The sequence below is a fragment of the Tenrec ecaudatus genome, chromosome 5 (genome assembly GCF_050624435.1).
Source record: "Tenrec ecaudatus isolate mTenEca1 chromosome 5, mTenEca1.hap1, whole genome shotgun sequence".
NCBI lineage: Eukaryota > Metazoa > Chordata > Mammalia > Afrosoricida > Tenrecidae > Tenrec > Tenrec ecaudatus.
The window spans coordinates 37,656,495-37,676,431 of record NC_134534.1 but is presented as its reverse complement, the minus strand read 5'-3'; the positions used below and the strand labels follow the sequence as shown (position 1 = coordinate 37,676,431).

Genomic DNA, 19,937 nt, shown 5'->3' with positions numbered 1-19,937 from the left:
CCAAGAACGGAGGGCCCCAGACCTGCCTGCTGAAAAGTGAGGAGGACTCGAAGCACTTGCTGATGAGGATCAGCGACTGTTACACACAGCTTTCAGAACGGAATACACCTCAACATGAAGAAACCAAAAATCCTCTGACTGGCCCAATAAGCAACAGCACGGTAAGTGGAGACAGTGCTGAAACTCACAGGAATTTCATTTCACTGGGATCCACAATTGATATCCATGAAAGTTACAGTCAAGCATTCATATGGCATATGGCACTGGGCAACTATGCCACAAGAGACCTCTCCAGAGCAGGAGAAAGAGGGCTGAGGCGCACCTGCTGTAGGTCAGTACTTTCAGTCACCTCAGATGCATTCGAAACTGGGCAATACAGAAAGAGCAAAGAACGGACTCCTTTGAAACCTGGTGTTGGTGAAGAGTAATGACTGCCAGGAGAAGAACAAATGTGCCTTGGAGGAAGTGTGGCCAAAATGCTCCTTAGAGGTCAGGATGGAGGGGTCTCACCTACTTTGGACATGCTATCAGAAGGGACCAATCCCTGGGGAAAGACATCATGCTACTTGGTAGCGAGTTAGCCAAAAAGAGGGGGTAAAATGAGGTGGGCTGACACTGGCCGCAACAGGCTCAAGGGGCACTGACTGTGAGCATGGTGCAGGAACAGGCGGTGTTTCGTTCTGTCGCACTCTGGGAGCTCGGAGTCCAAATGAACTCGGTGGCACTTCACCCCCACACCCCACCTCCACCCCAGGGTAGGCACAGCTCTCTGGAGGCAGGAGTCTTCTGCTGGAGAGTCTGTGGAGAACATGGATGCCCCGAAAAGAACAGCTTTTAGCAGCAGGGAGACCTCTAGTGGGAAGTGAAGACCTCAGCAAAGAAAAAGAACAGCTTCTGGCAGAGGACAAACACAGGCAAAAATGCAAAGCACAGAGCACACCTATCAGGTTGCTCAACAGGGGCTGGTTCCTAAGGGGAGTGTCCACTGTCAGGGGCAGTGGCGGATTTACTGGACTCTGGGCAGGCCAGCATTTGCAGCTCCTGACTCCACTCTCTGTGGTACTGCCCCAGACACTCACTGCCCGGGGAGGAGAGGCGGCCTTGGGGATATGGTAGTCACCTGCCACTCAGCACTAAGAGTTCTGAACACCAAACACCACTTGTCTCGATGCAACTACCATCGGGGAGAAGGGTTGTGAACCACGGTATTGAAGGAATGTTCTAGCCTGTATTCGCTCATTTTTTAAATGCCTCACCTTTGGCTCCACCGTTATGTGTCAATCTACAAAAGATTAAGAACGGAGTGAACATGTTCTGCTTTAATTTATATTTACTAAACCATAACTTTAGATTGGTCTTCCACACCCAGTATCACCAATATATCGTACTGATTCATTTTTCACTTTGAAAGGACACAGAGAAGGGCAACATTAAGTGGTTTGAATTCTTGGTGTAAATGGACTGACCACATTATGCCTATACAGCACCTCTAATCAGAGATCAAAGTACAAGCAAAATGCGAAGACAAAATGGGCTGAGGCACTTTAGGCTGCCCACTGCCAACCTTTTCTTTTTTTCTTCTTACTTTTATTGGGGGCTCTTACATCTCTTATCACAATCCATACATTCATCCAGTGTGTCAAACACATGTGTATATATGCCGCCATCATTTTCAAAGCATTCTCTTCCCACTTGAGCCCGATATCGGCTCCCAATTTCTTCCCCCTCCCTCCCCCACCCACCCTCCCTCACGAACCCGTGATAAGTTATAGATTATTATTTTCGTATCTTACATAGTCCTCTGTCGCCCTTCACCCACTTTTTCATTATTCATCCCCCCGGGAGGGGTTCTAGATTGATCCTTTCCCCCGCCTCCCCCAATCCTCCTGGTATCTCTATTCTCCTTGTTGGCCCTGAGGGGTTTCTCTGTTCTGGATTCCCTGTGTTGCCACTGCCCACCTTTTCTTTTTTTAAAGATCATTTTATTAGGGGCTCTTACAGCTCTTATTCTATACATCAGTTGTATTAAGCATATTTTTACATATGTTGCCATCATCATTTTCTAAACATTTACTTTCTATTTGAGCCCTTGGTATCAGTTATTTTTCCATCCCCCCTCATGACCTCTTCATAAATTATAGTCATTTACATATCTTACCTGACCACTGTTCATGCCTGGGTGTGCATGTATGTTTATGTGTTGATCATATAGATCGGTTTCCCCTTCCTCCCCTTCTCTCTCCACTTTCCCCCTACCCTCCTGGTATCGCTACTTCCATTTCTGTACCTGAGGGGTTTATCTGACCTGGATTGCGCATAGTGAACGCTTATCTGTACCTGTGTACATGCCCCAGTCTAGCCAGAACTGAAAGGCAGCACTGGGGTCATGACAGTGGAGCATGAGGAAGCCTCAAGGAACTAGAGGAATATTGTGTTTCATCGGTGCTATACTGCGCCCTGGTTGATTCATCCCTTCCTTGTGACCTTTCTGTGAGGGAATGTCCCATTGTCTACAGATGGGTTTTGGGTCTCTGCTCCAACCCCCCTCATTCTCAATGTTTTTGGGGTTTTTTGGTCTTCTGGTACCTGTTACCTGATCCCGTTGACAACTCATGATCACATAGGCTGGTGTGCTTTTTCCATGTGGGTTTGTTGCTTCTTTGCTACATGACCACTTGTTTAACTTCAAAACTTTAAGGCTCCTACTGCTATATCTTTTGATAGTTGGTGCCTACTATCAGCTTTCTACACATTTGCTTATGCACCCATTTTGTCTTCAGCAATCCTTCGGGAGGCTGAGCATGACAGAAAGTCGGGTTGTTAGAACAAAGTATTCTTGTGTTGAGAGAGGGCTTGAACAGAGGTCCGAAGTCTGTCCACTTCCTCAATGTATTGCCATCTATTTATATGTACATAAATCAACACCTCTATTTGTTATTAAATCATTTCATTGGGGGCTCGTACAACTCATCACAAGCCATCCATCCATCCATCCATACATCCATCGTGTCAAGCACATGTGTACATTTGTTATCATCATTATTCTCAAAACATTTGCTTTCTACTTGAGCCCTTGTTATCAGTTCATTTTCCCCTCCCTGCCCACTCCCCCTTGGTAATTTATAAATTATTATTGTTTTGTCATGTCTTACACTGTCTGATGTCTCCCTTCACCTGCCTTTCTGTTGTCCATCCCCCAGGGAGGAGGTTATATGTAGATCCTTGTAATGGGTTCCTCCTTTCCACCCCACCCTCCCCAACCTTCCAGGTATTGCCACTCATACCACTGGTCCTGAAGGGATCATCTGTCCTGGATTCCCTGTGTTTCCAGTTCCTTTCTGTACCAGTGTACATCCTCTGGTCTAGCCAGATTTGTAAGGTAAAATCACCTCTACTTTTATGACTATAGTTACATATGTGCACACCTATGTTTACAGATCTATCCATAGCTTTGCTTCCTAGATCATTGTTTCCTTTTACCTTCCTCCTGCCTCACCATCATGCTCGCCCTTCTTCTGCCTCCTAGTAATTCCTCTCAGCTAGATTGCTGCTGCTCCAACACCTCCAAGATCTTTATGTCCTCCTCGTTGTTGCTTTTAGTTCCCTAGTTATTCCCCTATGGATGGTGGGTTTTGCTCGCTGCTCCTTTGCCCCACCTCATCCTCTCAAGTCCTTCCGCAATCTGTGGTCCTGTTGCTTTCTCCTCAGGCTTGCTTCCCATGCCTATTTTATATTGGCAAAACAATAACAGAGACAAAACAAAAAAGAAAACAAAAGATTGAATATAAAGAGAAAAAACAAAACCAAAAAAAAGGGTGAAACTAGCAAAAATAGCCAAACAAAAAAGCATAAATAATTCCACTGATCTTTATAACTATCTCCCCACCGGTCCTGAAGGGTTCCAGGGACTGCTCTCCTAACCTGAAATCTATTTTCGGGCTTCTCAGGCTTGGCTTTGCTCCCGTTGCTGGTCTGTTAAGTTCTCTTCTTGGTTCGCCCCTCTGTGGGGATCACACCAGACCCCCTCCCTGCTGTGTCCCCAGTACTGTCCTCTGTCGCGGTGTGCTTCAGCGAGAGGACTCATGTCTCGAGCTGTTGTTGGCCCTACAGGCCTCTCTGTGCTTTAGCAGTCTGTGCGTAGACGTCGTCCTCGGGGCTGGTCAGTATGGGGTCTCGTCCCTCACTCTCTTTTCCCTTCTTGGTTTGTTTTCTGTATAGATGTGGCAGGCCGGCCCCTCTCCCCACCTGCAGGTTTAGTGTTGTCTTCTGTAGCATGTACTTCTAGGTGGGGTCAGTTTGGCTCTGACTGGGGCTGGCCCTGTAGACCTCTCTGCTCATGAGTTGCTCCTTGTGGTTACGTTGCCCTCAAGGTTTGGCACTCCGTGGTGGGTTCTGTACTCATACTTTCATTTCTGTGGAGACATAAACATTACCCTCCCCCTGGGTGGATTAGTGCCCTACTCACCCAGTACCATCATCTTCCTCTTTTATTTTTTCCTTCTCCCTTCACCGCCCCCCCACTACCGCTTTCTCCTTCTTTATGTTGGAATGACATGTACATCCTTGGGTTTGGTCTGTCCCCGGCCTAGTTACCTGTACCTCAGCCTCTAAAGCGTGAGATAAGTGGCTTTTCTTCTGTACCTACCTCAGTGAACTCATGTTGTACTTGTCCTTTTGTGACTGGCTACCTCACTTAGCATAATTTACTCCAACTCTTCCCATGGAATGATGTGCTTCATGCGATCATTAGTGTTTTGTACTGATGCGTAGTACTCCATTGTGTGTGTGTGCCAGTCTATTCATGGAAGTTTAGGTTGTTTCCGATTCTTTGAGGTGTGAATTGCACCACACTAAACATTGGGGTGCAACGACTGGTCTTGGTCTATTTCTTACCTCTTCTGGCTATATGCCCAGGAGAGGGAGTGCTCCGTCCTAAGGTAACTTGATCTTCTACAGGACCACCAGCTGTGGAGGAGAGTTCCTATTTCACCACACCCCTCAACATTGGTTGCTCTCTGATTTTCTGACTTGGCGACTGCCCACCTTTTCTAATGTGAGCAACAAGAAATTAGCTGGGAGCAAGTCAGAATTCTAAAGTTTAAAATTCTTTCCCAAACCTAAAGAATCAATCTGTTTATCTTAGCAGTTCTATTTCTCTGATAACATGGCCTTAGCCGTTTCTGGGGATCCAAGGAGGTAAAGAGCCGAAAACCACACTGCTCGAGGCGACTGGAATGTTTCCACTGGGCAATGTGGCCCCTATCCAGTTGTCAAAATAATCAGGAAAAACATGGTTCATTCAAGGCTTTGTTGATCTTTCACAACTGTTTTCCTAAAATTCCTGCCAGACCACATCTTGAGGAGGCAGGAAGTAGGTCTCATGTGGCCCTAACAGATGGGCCAGTACCTGGCCCAGCCATGCTTCCTTTTAGTCTTACACTGGAGAAACCCCACAGTTGTGGGCTGTCTGCATGCTGAATCATGTTCTCTGTGACAGGATTTCTAAGTAACAGTATTATAGGTTCTGCAATATTATTTAAAATTAAAATTAAATATGAACAAAAAGAAGAAAATAAAAGTTTCCAATAATCCTACCAGCGAGAACTAAGTCTTGTGAACATCCTGAGTGCCACTTCCCTCCAGTTTCCTCCCGTGCACGCACATGCGTATTTAAATCACACTCGCACATGCTGATCTGTTTCTACAGACTAGACCGCGACCGGGTCCTTAGAGGAGGCACAACGTTTCTCCTCTGACACGAACCTAAGGGTCTATGGTCGGAACCCCACCTCCCCCAGGGGCACCAGAGGAACAAAGGTCTGGCGATCCATTTCCACAAAGACTTCAGCCAAGAAAATCTTATGGAACAGTTCTACTCTAGAACACGAGGTCATCAGGAATCACAACTGATTTGATGGCGGCGGAGTTGAGTTTCTTCATATTGTGGGCCCCCTTCCGCGTCTCCGATCTGAAACCATGTTTAATGATTGTAGAGCACTCCAGAGTGTGTGCATGCTGTCGTTTTCTCATCAAATCCTTATCACTTCTAAAGTCAAGTCTGCCCTATATTTTCGATAACCACACTGATTTATGTACACTGGCATTTTAAGCCAATTTAAAAAAATCCATTTTCCCCAGCTACAGCAGCACATCCGCTGTCCGGCTTAATGGTGCCACCCTGTGGCCGACCTGGGCTTCACATTCAATTTCAGCATCTTGTCAGTTGCGTGAAGCAAGTGGACTCCCTTTTGTTTCTTTTCAGTTATTGGTCATAATTCTCACGACTCATGAATTTGAGAAAAATCAGAGTTGAGATGCCAGTGGTCACTTTCCAGTTTTCTCCAAGCTTACTGAGAAAGCAGCATGTACATGGGTTCTAGGCCCAGCCTGGAACCAAAACCTCATAAAACCCGCGATCCAGCAGGATCGCCCCTCGGAGAAGTCTTCTGGACCTAAATCTTTAGGAGGGCTGGCCACCAGGCCTTTCTGCTTGGGATGCTGGGTGGTTTTATTCCCAACCTTACAGGTGGCAGCTGAGCTTATAACCACTATGCCACCAGAACCCCTAGAACCCCCTTCATGACGACAGAATGAAGGTGCTATTGAAAGGACATTCCAACTTTGCCATTTATTCAGCACTGCTTCAAAATATTACACTTGGGGATAAACTATGTATATTCTGTTAATGGTCCACAAAATTCACACCACGCTCTCTCTCAAAAAGTTTGAAGGCTTACGGTTAAATGTATTCTAGAGAAAAATTGGACGACTTCCATGACATTCTTATAAAGTTCGTTCGGGATCATCTGATTTAACTGCCTTGCTTCACACATAAGGGTGCGGAGAACCAGAGAAGCAGTAACTCAAACGCCAGAATAACAGTGTGCTCTGCTGACCCTTGACCCAGCCTGTGGCTCTAGCCTTCTCCATGAGCATGGTGGAAATGTAATGAAGGTGCAGCAATTTCAACACATATTATTTTCCCATAACTCTACTATAATCTGCCCTTCTACACTCTAAATTATATGACAGGCAGGTGCTAGTGTTCTCCATGAAAAACAGGCATTCTCCTGAAGCTGCATGGACAAGGCTGTCCAACTTGGGGAGAAGATCTAGTAGAGGTCTAGGAGGTGTGGCCTGATAGCACGCAAATCCATGCAAGCCATTCTTGGCTGAAGCCACCATGACATTACAATTATGGCCTAGGGATGGGACCCACGTCCTATTCCATTCACTCCACCGTCTTCAAAGAGAGACTGTGGTCGACAAGGATAACCAGGAGCACTGGAAGCATAGTGGGTTACTGCACGGTCAGCAGTTTGAAACCACCAGACGCTCTGCAGGAGTAAGGTGAGACTTAGTCTCACAAACCTACTAGAAGGTCCTGGGCAAAGTGGGAGGAAAGTATACAATTCCAAATCCTGCCAAAGACCAGATCGACTAGTGGAAGTCCTGAGATCATGGCTTCAATTAGCACGTCAATGCTGGACACAAAATTTGTAGGAAGACCATCGTTTACACAAGCTCTAAAATCCAGTTTCAAGTCTCCTTATAAATTCAGCCTCCACTGAATTCTGACCATGTCTGGGCAATGGGAACGGCTTGCCCTCATGTAGAGTGCATTGGAAAGTGGACTGCTATTACTTCCTTAACCGGTCCAGAGAGGGGATGTTTCTACCTCTTAGAGACTTGCCTGAGTGTGTCTTTGATGGAACTGGGGTCCCAGAGCAGCAAGGTCATGAGCCACAATGACTGCCTTGGTGGGAGGGTCTGAACCAATCTTGTAAGCTGGTCCCATTCCAGCTTCTGTGAGCCTGCCTGCAACAGTGATGTACTGATCTGATGCCAATCATGCTTCTGTCAGATTCCCTTGTACACCCATGTCTAGTGGAAGCCAGCGGCTCGCTGCAAATCCTTGGATGCCGGACGGTCTCCCTCATCCGGAAGAATTGTAATTTTTCTCGTCTTCATCTTATTAAAGACTTAATAAACGTGTCTTTCTAAATTATACTTGGATTGGTGGTCTCTTTTGTCCCCTACAACAGACATCCTTCAAAACTGGAACTGAACCCATCTCTGATGGCCACTTGTCAGCCAAACAACAGATGAACATTAATAAAATGAACAATAGCATAACAACGATGAAGTGAAGAACTGTACTCCTCAAGACAATCAGCCATATGAGACCAAAAGGGCCAACTCTGACTAATGCCAAAGCAGAAAGGCAGGAGGGGGCAGCAAAACACCACTGAAGTGGGGAATTGACAGGAAGTGGGAGGAGCGCTCTTACAACTCTGGAAACAAAGATGGGTATCAATTGTTGAATGGAAAACTAATTTAGCTCTGTCAACTTTCACCTAAGCTACAATAAATACACAACTTTTTAACATATTGAAACCACTAACTTATGTACTACATGAATTATGTCCAAAAAACTGCTAAAAAGTTTTTTAAAGTTTCATTAAAGTTTAAAAAACAAGTCCAAAGTATTGCTATCTATATATACTACCTTTTCATACTACTTCCCTCCTATTTTCCCTGCTCTAGTTTTAGTTACTAATTATATTTTATTGGACACTTAAAAATGACTAACTTGAAAGTTCCTCAAGCGTCTCAAAGTTCAAAGACCTTAGCCTCTTCATTTCACCTCAACTCTCCCAAGGTGGACTTTGTCTACTGGACCTTAGCTCCACTGCCCAGCGCTTAACCCCTAGATCCCCTTCGACAACTGCCTCCTTCAGGATCTTCCACCTGCTCCACTCCTTCACACTCCAGGAGAGGGCTGGGATTAACAGACATCTTTTAAAAATCATTTTATTGGGGGCTCGTACAACTCGTATCACAATCCATACATACATCCATTGTGTCAAGCACATTTGTTTCCATCATCTTTCTCAAAACATTTGCTTTCTACTTGAGCCCTTGGTAGCAGCTCCTTTTATCCCCTCCCTCCCTGCTCTCCCCCCACCCCCCGCCCACTCATGAATCCCTTGATAATTTTTTTCTGGAGTTTTTTATTTATTAATGTAGATTCAAACTACCTTCTGATGTCTTTTTTTAAATCATTTTAATAGGGGCTCATACAATTCATCACAATCCATACATACATCAATTATGTAAAGCACATTTGTACATTCATTGCCATCATTCTCAAAACATTTGCTCTCCACTTAAGCCCCTGGCATCAGCTCCTCATTTTTACGCCCCCTCCTCACTCTCCCCTCCCTCATGAACCCTTGGTAATTTACAAATTGTTATTTTGTCATATCTTGCACTGTCTGACAGCTCCCTTTACTCACTTTTCTGTTGTCTGTCCCCCAGGGAGGTTATATGTAGATCCTTCAGATCGGTTCCGGTTCCCCCTTCTACCCAACCTTTCCTCTACCCTCCTAGTATCACCATTATCACCACTGGTCCTGAAGGGATCATCTGCCCTGGATTCCCTGTGTTTCCAGTTCTTATCTGTACCAGTGTACATCCTCTGGTCTAGCCAGATTTGTAAGGTAGATTGGGATCATGATAGTGGGGTGGGTGTGGGTGAAGTATTTAGGAACTAGAGGAAAGTTGTATGTTTCATCATTGCTACACTGCACCCTGACTGGCTCGTCTCCTCCCCGCAACTCTTCTGTAAGGGGATGCCCAGTTGCCTACAGATAGGTCTTGGGTCCCCAATCTGCACTTCCCGTCATTCACAATGATAGGATTTTTTGCTCTTTGATGCCTGATACCTGATCCCTTTGGCACCTCGTGATCACACAGGCTGGTGTGCTTCTTCCATGTGGGCTTTGGTGCTTCTCAGCTAGATGACCGCTTGTTTACCTTCAAGCCTTTAAGACCCCAGATGCTCTATTTTTTGATAGCTGGGCTCCATCAGCTTTCTTCACATTTGCTTATGCACCCATTTGTCTTCAGCGACGGTAACACGTAGATCTTTTAACCTGGCCTTTAGTCCCCTTTGAGCTTCACTCGTTGCTCTCCAAGCAGAAAGACTTGCCTGCACAACTCTCCCTAAGTCTCTTTAGCTCCCTCTAGCCTTCTAAGGCGCGAGGCACATCACTCCCACCTGCATCAGGAAAGACAAGTCTTCTCTCTACCCAGGCCCAGAGGAGCCCTAGAGGCACATGGCTAAGTGCTTGCCTGCTGAGGGAGATCCCCAGTTTGAACCCACCTAATCCTTTGAGGGGGAAGACCTGCAATCTGCTCTTGGAGAGATCACAGTCCAGAAAACCCTGTGGGGCCAGTCCACGCGGTCACTTGAAGTTTCCATGAGTTAGAATGGACTCCATGGCACCCAAGAGCATGCGGAGGCCCAGGACACGTGGCAGCAAGGACAGGGCCTGGGGCGACTTACAACTGGTGGGAGGGTGGGGGGGCTTCAGAGAACAGATTTAAATGAAGGAAGCAGGGCCATTGGAGTCCCACAAAACTACTGACTCCCCTAGGACTAAGAACAATAGCAATGGTAAAATGCCTCAACTGTTTTGGTAAGGTCACACTCCAGCCTCCCATCATCATGCCATGCGTTCTTGGGCTAAGGAGTCCTGGTGCGGCAGTGGGTTACGTGTTGAGCTACCAGCTGTAAAGTCAACAGTTTGAACCCCAAAGCCTCTCCCGGGGAGAAAGCTGAGGTTTTCTGCTCCCATCAAGACTTCCAGACTTGGCAACCAACAGAGGCGGTTCTGTGCTGACCTATTAGGGTAAGAATTGACTCAGAGGCAGTAAGTTTGGATGTTGTGTGTGTGTGTTTCCTGTGTACTGCATATAATTGGATCATGGTTTTTAAAATTCATTCTGCCATTTTTAACCTTTTGACTGAAGCATTTAATCCATTCACTACAATTACTTATTAGAAGTGACGTTATGTCATTTTGTTATTTTGAGTGTGTATGTGCTAAGCCGTTTTTGTCTTGGTCCTTTAGTACTGCTTACTTTTGTGTTTTGTTGGCTTATTGCACTGCACCTTTTTGGTTCCCTTGTCCTATCCTTTTGTGGTTATTTTTAATACTTTTTCTAAATGGTTACCATAAATATGACATTTCAGGGCTTGTATCTCTAACACTGTAGGGTAAGTCAGTACCAAATTAGCTTCAGCAAACTCACTGCCATCAAGTGGCTTCTAAGGGGATCTGCTAGGCCAGTTAAATTCCCAGCTGAGAGATCCAGAAGGCTATGGTGAGTATATTTTGGAATTCCACAAGGGTATCTTGGTAGATTTGCCAACCCACCCAGTTTGAGGTCACTGTGTCAATCCATCTTGTGCAGGGCCTTCCTCTTCTTCACGGCCCCTCAACTGTACCAAGCAAGATGTCCTTCTCTTGGGGGAGAGGGGCTGAACTCCCGATAACATGTCCAAAGTATATGAGACAAAGTCTTACCATCCTTGCCTCTAAGGAACATTCTAGCTGCACATCTTACAAGACATATTTGCTTGGGTTTTTTTTTTTTTGTGGCAGTCCGTCGTACTTTCAGTGTTCAATATACATCAGTTCTTCTTCAGTCTTCCTTTTTCAATGTCCAACTTTCACATACATATATTGCAACTGAAAATACCTTGGCTTGGGTCAAAAGTGTTTTTTAGTCCTTAAAGTAACACCTTTGTTTTCAACACTTTAAAGAAGTCTTGAGTTAAAGAGCTTAGATTCACAATCAAATTTCGTAAATTTGGTATATAGACCTTAATCATTTGTAGATTGTGGCATTAATTTGCTGAAGGCAGAAACAAGAAGCTAAACCCATGTCCGATAAAAATTCCATTCTCTTTCATACATTTACTATCTGGAGTAGTTATGTGTTGAGCTGTTTGAAATCACCAGCAACTCCGTAGAAGAAAGACTGAGCTTTCTACTCCTATAAAGAGTTAGTCTTGGAACCCTTCAGGGGGGGCTACAAGTCAGCACTGACCTGATGGCAGTGTTGTTTGGTTTTCCCCATTCTTTTTTTTTAAACAATTTATTGGGGCTCATACAACTCTTATCACAGTCCATACATATACATACATCAATTGTATAAAGCACATCTCTACATTCTGTGCCCTAATCGTTTTCTCTTTTTTTCTCCTCTTTTCTTTTTTTACATTTTATTAGGGACTCATACAACTCTTATCACAATCCATACATATACATACAACAATTGTATAAAGCACATCCATACATTCCCTGCCCCAATCATTCTCAAAGCATTTGCTCTCCACTTAAGCCCTTTGCATCAGATCCTCTTTTTTTTTTCCCCTCCCTCCCCGCTCCCCTCTCCCTCATGTGCCCTTGGTAATTTATACATCGTTATTTTGTCATATCTTGCCCTATCCGGAGTCTCCCTTCCCCTTCTTCTCTGCGTCCCTCTCCCAGGGAGGAGGTCACATGTGGATCCTTGTAATCAGTTCCCCCTTTCCAACCCACTCACCCTCCACTCTCCCAGCATCGCCCCTCACACCCTTGGTCCTGAAGGTATCGTCCACCCTGGATTCCCTGATTTCCCCATTCTTATAATAGGATCCCTGGTGGCACAGTAGCCACGCATTGGGCTGTTAGCCACAAGGTAGCACTTTGAAACCATCAGCCAATCTGCAGGCTAAAGCCTAGACTTTCTACTCTCGAAAGGAGCTGCAGTTTCACAAACCCTCAGGGCCAGTTCTATCCTGCCCTACCGTGACCCTAGGAGTCGGAACAGACTCGATGGCGTGAGCTTGGAGTTCTGGATCTTATAATACCACACTGCCTCTTTCTATACTACCATAACGCCTGATTTAACTCGGACATGTTACTTCCAATGAAGTATTATTTTAAGATTTTATAAGCAATAGAAAAGTATAGTTTATTTTGTTCATGAATTAATTCTAATAAAAATGATGCACTCATGTGGGTGAAGGGAGACAGCACAGTGTAAGATATGAAATAATAAAAATGTCTAATTGATCATGAAGGTGGGAGGGGGAAAAAGAGGAGCTTGTACAAGGGCTCAAAAGTAGAAAATGTTTTGGAAATGATGGCAACGTATGTACAAATATGCTTGGTACAAGTAATGTATGGAATGTTTTAAGAATTGTAAGATCCCCCCAATAAAATGAATTTTTAAAAAGATGCACTCCAGAACTGTCAGTATTTATTACTACTGAGACAGCAAACTTCCATCATGGTCTCAATTTATGCGATGTGTACGTGTGTGTTGTTGTTTTCTTTTCTTTTTTCTGGTTTATTCACAAACTTATTTTCAAGGAGAAAACACATGTAGTAGATGAATAATGTGACTCTTCTCTTTCTCGCTCCAAGTACTGGCACCTGACACTGTTTCATAATACTGTGGCCAACAGGCGCTATCTTGCTTTCTCCTTTACCGCCAAAGTCCTTTCCGAAATACAAAAGAAACATCCTACAGTACTTCTGACTTCCGAGTGCAAAATGAGACAGATAAAATGACATCTAAAAGTCCTGGGGGGCCCACCAGGCCGTGATGATGATGTTCCTGAGTAGAGCAGCCAGTCCACAGAGAGAACAACATGGCTGGCCCTACTATGAGACATGATGCCCCTCAGTGACTAAGGGCGATACAGGGGACAGCACCGGAGACACAGTGTGGGAATTGCACCTGACCTGATCCCACCACACCGAGGCAAATCACTGGGGGAGTGCAGCGGAACAGCAAGGGAATGGAGTGGCAAGGTCCCCAGGGAATGCTGAAAGTGGACTTTGGGGCCAGGGCGTGGTGCCCCAACAGACTGGACTGGAAAACGCACCTAAGGGCCAGCAAACAATCCCTGAACTAACTACAAGCTTTTCTCTTGTGAAAAAAAAAAAAAAGTCCTGGGGATTATATTTTTCAAAACAAGACAATTCAGCACTTCTTGCTTGAACTCTTTACAATTATTACCACAGTAAATATTTGTAGATTTCCAAGGCAGTTACTTATATGCAATAAACACCTAAGAGTTTACATGGATGAGGTATCAATAATAGACTGACCACTGAAATAACTGGGGAAAAAAATTAAGTGTAAGGTGTGAGTTACTGTTCTGGTTATACAATATTAAAACCACTATAATATTCAAACCCCCAAAAAACTAAGCAATATTGAATAGTAATTGATCGTTCTGAAATACCTTAAGATTGCAATTCTGAATATCCAAAGAGATGAAATTTTGTTCAGAATTCGTTTAGTTAAATCTATCACACAGAACTATATATTTTAAAATTCCTAATCCATATAAGACACACATGAAAGCCGTAAGTGACTAGACTTCTGTAAACAGAACTCCGCATAGTATGGCAGTTATATGTCGTGGATGAGCTCATAATTCAGTGAGACCCTTTTAAGAAGTTCATGGCTACAGAATGATGTATCTCAATTGTTTGGTCCTATTTATTAGCAAGATCTCCTAATCTTTTATAAGATGTCAATTCCTCTGAACAGAACCTTAAAAAGTCTCCTACGAGTTCTTGTTCAGTTTCTGTTCTGTGTAAGACCATGGACGGCCCTTTCGGTGGGTTTCCCTTCTGAGCTTCACAGCACAGCTTTACCACTGAGCTCGGAGCGCCCTGCCCTGCTCTAGGCTTGTGGTAAAATGGGAGATCAGCAATGGCATGTGGTGCTTCTGAGCATAACTTGCCAAAATGTGATCATTTCCTTGGAAGAAAAGCCATGCGCTACAATCACACGTCTCAGCTGACAGACGTCCAAATGGATCCTATGTAAAGAGAAAAGGTTGGTGTCTTCTGGAATGTGAATGGCCACCTTTAACAGATTCAAACAGATCCCAACACAGACGTCTTCAAACTTCACGGGCTTCACGTGACCCATCATGGCATAAATCCGAGGCACTAAGTCTTGGGGCATGACGTACGCCAGCCCACTACAGTAGGGAGGATACACCTTGAAAGGATAACCCTGGTATGAAATATGGGCTTTGGGGTAAAATCCTCTGTAGGAATAATTATCTATCAGAGGAGAGCTGGTGAAGAACTTCTCTGAGTGGTTTAAATGTAAAAGATACTTCACTAAATTGCCAGTATTGTTGAAAATATCAGCATCTGTCTTCATGACACACGTGGCATTGAAGACCATGATTGTTTTCAAGGTCAGGTTGTTAAAGGTGTCTATTACGTCACCGTAAAGAAGGTGTTCATCTGAAGGCCAAGGTTAGTGTGTCATCTTTCTTCTCAGCCTGTTGGCCTAATTTAAAAAGGTAAGAACCTCATATCCCCACCAAGGCTTTTTTTCACCCCAAGTGACTCTGGTGGCCTGTGGCGTTCACTTCTGCAGGGTGGGAGGTGACGTGGATGACAAGAAAGAGGTTTGGACGAGGGCAGTTGGAATGTTCTCATAGTGTGAATGGAAAGTCTTGTCTGTAAACTGGCTCATACTCGTGGAAGTACATGAGGTTTACGTGTTCGGTCACATGGTGGTGGGGGAGGCTGAGGTGCCACATCATGAGGAAACTCAGGAGGGACAGCAGCAGCAGGCTCCCTTTGCGGGACCATAGTGACATCTTACTTGGAAGGGGGATTGAGAGGGCCAGGGTCATCCACAGCCGTTTGGAAGCAGGTGAGGCTCAGGTTCTCCTCCTTGTTGACTTACTTCTTCTGAGCGATAGACCTTCAACTTCACCAGCTGAATGTCCAGCAATCAAAAACAATTCTTGAATAATGATCTCTGAGGCCGGCAACTGTAGCTCGTGGAGGCCAGAGCCCCGGAAGCACAATCCAGGCTGAGCTCTCAGGTGACCCCAGCGGGTGGATGAAGCCTTGGCGTCCGAGGTCGAGAGAAGAAACCGTCTCTGGAGAGGCCGATCACTGGGTCACGGCCGCGCTACAGCCCCGGGTCCCTGCCACCTGCAGACAGCCCGGGACCCATGCACACTCACCTCGCGAGCCTCCGTGTGTGGTTTTAAACATACAGCTTGTAGCATCTCTAAGTTTAGTAAGCCAGGACAAAGGGCAAAGGTGAGCGCCAAGAGAACCCACCCTACCCATGCTTTTGTACGGGTCCTGAGATGTGTTACATAAAAAAGGTCAAGCTGTATTATGCACTGCTCTGAGAGTTACAATTATTGAATCAAGTCATTGACTTGGAAAAAAAATCCAAGTGCTGATGCTAGGTAGCTGAAAATAAATGCATGGCTGACTACCTTCCTCGAACAACTGCTCACACCTCCTCTCTTCAGAAACCACACCATCAGGTGCTCCTCTGCAAACACTCCCAGGTGGTATACACAATCGGTGTTAAGACTAACACAAAGGTTGGAGGTTGAAACCTAGCCAGCAGCACCACGAAGAAAGGCCTGGGGACCTGCTTCCGTAACGCTGACAGTAAAGAGAAACCCTACGGAGCAGTTCTACTTTGGAACTCATGGTAGTGCCATGAGGGAGGGGCAGGCTTGACAACAATGGGTTCGTCCTCCCCTGGAAGTGCACTGCCAAGGTCACCAGTGTGGTTTTTTGAAAATCAGGAGGTGACACATTGTGATCTCCTTGACAACTTCTCTTCTCCCGGCTGCCAGTCTCCATACTCACTTCTTTGCCCTCCTACCTTCAGAAAGGTTCTCCCCTTCGCCTCTGGAGTGGTGGGTACTTTCATCCCCTCACCTCTGAATATGGACTGCTCCGGGTTGTCCCAGTTTCTTGGCTAGATCTCACCCAGGCTCACGGGTTTAAAACAGGATCTACTTGAAATTTCTATTTCCAGTCTGATCCTTTGAATCCCAGCCTTACTCCAATGGGCATGTCACACTTGGCTTTTGCCTGCAGTAGGACCACTTCCGACTCCATCTGCTGCCGCTACCTGGATAAAGCCACTGATATTCCTCACTTGGAGCACTGTTAACTTCCTCCCTGCTTCCACCCCTGTCCCCTATAGTCAACTCTCACACTGCAGCCAGGATGACCCTTCGAGAACGTGAAGTTGGATCCATGATTCCGCTACTCCAAACCCTCTAACCACGTCTCTCCTCATTGAGAGGAAAGCCAGTCCCTCTCTCCCTCCCTCTGTTCAAGTCCATGGCCTCCTTGCTGGACCTCCAACAAGACTGGGGGGATTCTACCTAGGCTTCTACCCTTGCTCTTCTCTCAGCCGGGGTACTCCTCCCTTATACGACTGCCTAGTTGTCCCATGCTCCTTCAGGTTTGGTGCCAGTCTTTTTTATTGATTTTCTATCTTATTGCAAAACTGCACCCACTTCACCCCAGCTGCTCCCTTCTTCCTGCCCTCTCCTGCTTTTCTTCTTAGTAATTATTACCATATGAGCAACCATGTATTACTTCAATTTCAAAGAACTACTTTCTTTATTGTTCCCACCCCATTCTCCCCCAGTGGAATGTTAGTCCCACAAGGACAGGGATGTTGTATGTTCATTCTTCTCTCCCTAGTGCTTGGAACAGTGCCTGAACATGGGAAGCACTCAGTATAGGAGTATATGCAGCCTATGATAGCACAGGTATTCTATGTAGGTGCATATACATATGTATATATATTTATATAACTGGAGCCCTGGTGTCCTAGTGGTTATGCATTTGGCTACTAACTGCTAGGTCAGCAGTTGGAAGCCACCAGCAGCTCAGTGGGAGAAAGATGGGGCTTCTATCCCTGTGCAGAGTCACAGTCTCAGAAACTCAGTGGCGGCTCTACGCTGTCCTATAGGGTCATTGAGTCGGTGACTGGAAGGCAGTGAGTGAATGAGTAGTTACATATGCATCACATGTACATGTATTATATAACTGTAGAGTACGGAAAGTTAAATCTTGATGAGGTTAAGACAGTCTGGACCCTCTCTAACCTCCCTCTACAGTAGGAAATACAGCTCTGCTCTGAGTGATAGGAAGTGTGGGAATTCGTTAATGTCTTCCACAGGAACTGAATGTGCTCTAAAGACATGGCCTCATGACTTCAAGGCGTCTCTCCAACACCTTTCCTACATTCTGGTAAACATTCCGTGGCTGTCAACCAATCCGCTTTCCTTTCCCTTCAGCATGGCTGTCAGAATATTACCAAGGCAACGTGAAGTCAGTAAAAGTAGCACCAAACACATATGAAGTCAAGTAGTGGAGCTTATCAACAACCACACAAACTCATCTCTATTTCCAAACAGATTCTACTAGAGTAGGCAGGACCCGCAAAAGCCCTGGTGCCTGGGTGGTTACACACTGGGTTGCTAACTGCAAGGTCAGCAGTTAGAATACCACTAGCAGCTCAGTGGGAGGAAGATGGGGCTCTCTCCCCCCATGAAGAGTTAGTCTTAAAAACTCACAGGGGTAGTTCTAGACTCACAGGATCGCAATGAGTTGGCATCGACTTCATGCCAGTGACATGGTGGGGGTTGGGGCAGCCCAAGTTTACTCTTATGACTATAATTAGATTAGACATTTTTTTTCATCAAACACCTTTTTAAATTAAAACAGGTGACGGGGGACTCGCGCCCAGGAATTGATACCTGAGAATAATGGCTGCATCATTAATTAATAAACAAACAAGCAAAAACCCAATAGAACTCTACCATGTTTGGCTTGGTAACAATACAAGTATGGGCAGTGCAGTATGGGAAGTGGGGCTCAAGCCCTGACTGGGCCTTTGCTGGCTGCCTGATCGTGGCTAATTTCATCTGACTCTGTGCCTCAAATTCTTTAGCTGTAAAATGAAATGGTTGTTTCCTAGGATTGCCAAGAGAAAGAAATAAAAATTACTTCTATAAAGCACTTGGCGGAATGTCTCAACTAGAGAAGGCTTCAAAAAGTTCGAGGAAAAAAACAGCATTACAAGAGAATAGAATTCTTCTCGGGAACCTGAAGCCCCCTAGGAGTTGTTGCTAAGAGGGGTGATGCCTTCCTGACTGGGAGCGACTCCAGGACAGAGGGCACTGTCCCAGGGTGGTGGTTCCCAGGCTTGAATCGTGGTGGGGCGGGCTGCCACATCGCTCTTCTACAGCGCGGCTGGTGGGTTCCAATCGTCGACCGGTTGAAAGGCTAGCAGGGAGACGGCTCCCCCAGCTCTTACGGGTCACCTAACAAGAATGCCCATGCCCTGTAAGTCGTGGTTCTTTGTGCCAAGCGACTGTCGGCAGTGTGTCCTTACTTGGTGCTCTGTAGGTGATTCTGAACAGGGGGGGGGGGCGTTTTAAGCAGCATGTATGTGTATTTTCCATGCAGGCGGCGCATGATGAGTGCAAGGAGGGGCTGCGTGCGCGCGACCTGCCAGGTGTCCAAGCCCGCTCGGATCATCTGCCGGGCTTTCCAGCCGCGGCTGTCACCGCACACGTCTCTCGCGGGCTAGCAGGGCGGCACCCCGCAAGCAGGCTCCCCTGCACCCCCCGAGGAATCGCCCTCTGCGCCCGGCCGCCGCTTCACCAGCCCACGCAAGCCATAACGCGCACCACCGCGCAGGCCTTGCCCGGCCCTGGCGGGCACACAAGCCCGTGACCAGGCCACTCCGGCCCACGGCGGCCGGCGGGGTGGACGCGGGACCCCAGGCCGCGCTTCCGGTCCTGCACGGCCGGCAGGGGAGATGCCAGGGGCTCCCGCCACGGACCGCCCCGCGGGCCTCAGCCCAGGTACCTTTAATTCGCAGGAGCAGCAGCAGTGGCGGCGGCAGCAAAACCTTCCCAGAGGCGACTGCGGTGGGAGGCGGGGAGGGGCCAGGCCGGCCACCGAGGCCAGCGAAGGCCCGGCTGGGCCAGAGCGGCCTCGCGCCGCGGTGCTCGGCGCGCCCCCTGGCGGCGGGAAGTCCTCACGGCGGCTCGGCCCTCTGAAGCGGACCTTGCAAACGCATGTGGGAAAGTACCAAAATAGTGGCTTGGAGAAAGAAAAAAGACCTAGGGCCCCCCGAATTTTTTCCTCTCGTTCATTTCTAAGTATGCATCTAAGGCCTCAGCTAAATCAAGGCTTCAAAGGTAAATAAATCCAGGTTTTTAAAATATTTTAAATTTTAAAATCATTTTATTGGGAGCTCATACAACTCTT

The 19,937-nt window shown here is 46.3% G+C and overlaps 1 protein-coding gene and 1 pseudogene across 1 annotated transcript in view; both read right to left on the bottom strand.

The window, feature by feature from the left end:
* ANKRD46 (ankyrin repeat domain 46) overlaps positions 1-19,669 on the bottom strand; it is a 40,618-nt gene extending 20,949 nt beyond the window's left edge. Inside the window, exon 1 of the mRNA XM_075549435.1 lies at positions 19,533-19,669. The gene's annotated coding sequence lies outside the window, so the exon portion shown is untranslated. The remainder of the gene's footprint in view (positions 1-19,532) is intronic.
* Positions 14,077-15,983, bottom strand: LOC142448689 (UDP-GalNAc:beta-1,3-N-acetylgalactosaminyltransferase 1-like; annotated as a pseudogene).
* Positions 19,670-19,937: the final 268 nt, after the last annotated feature.